This window comes from Sinocyclocheilus rhinocerous, unplaced genomic scaffold, assembly GCF_001515625.1.
Source record: "Sinocyclocheilus rhinocerous isolate Xijiao unplaced genomic scaffold, SAMN03320098_v1.1 scaffold1153, whole genome shotgun sequence".
NCBI lineage: Eukaryota > Metazoa > Chordata > Actinopteri > Cypriniformes > Cyprinidae > Sinocyclocheilus > Sinocyclocheilus rhinocerous.
Window position 1 is genome coordinate 146,533 of NW_015624593.1, and position 311 is coordinate 146,843.

Genomic DNA, 311 nt, shown 5'->3' on the forward strand with positions numbered 1-311 from the left:
CCGTCTTTCGGATGAGACGTTAAACCGAGGTCCTGACTCTCTGTGGTCATTAAAAATCCCATGGCACTCATCGTAAAGAGTACGGGTGTAACCCCGGTGTCCTGGCCAAATTCCCTCCACTGGTTCTTGTCAATCATGGCCTCCTAATAATCCCCATCCACTTGATTGGCTCTATCTCTCTCTCTCCTCTCCTGTAGCTGGTGTGTGGTGAGCGCACTGGGCGCTGGGACTGTGGCTGCTGTCGCATCATCCAAGTGGATGCTGCACCACTGGTGGTGGTTGAGGAGAGACCCCCCCCCCCCCAAGGTTTT

General features: G+C 54.7%; 1 protein-coding gene across 1 annotated transcript in view; it reads right to left on the reverse strand.

Moving 5' to 3' along the window:
* LOC107745145 (INO80 complex subunit B-like) overlaps positions 1-311 on the reverse strand; it is an 8,194-nt gene that overhangs the window by 2,425 nt on the left and 5,458 nt on the right. The gene's annotated exons all lie outside the window — the stretch shown is intronic.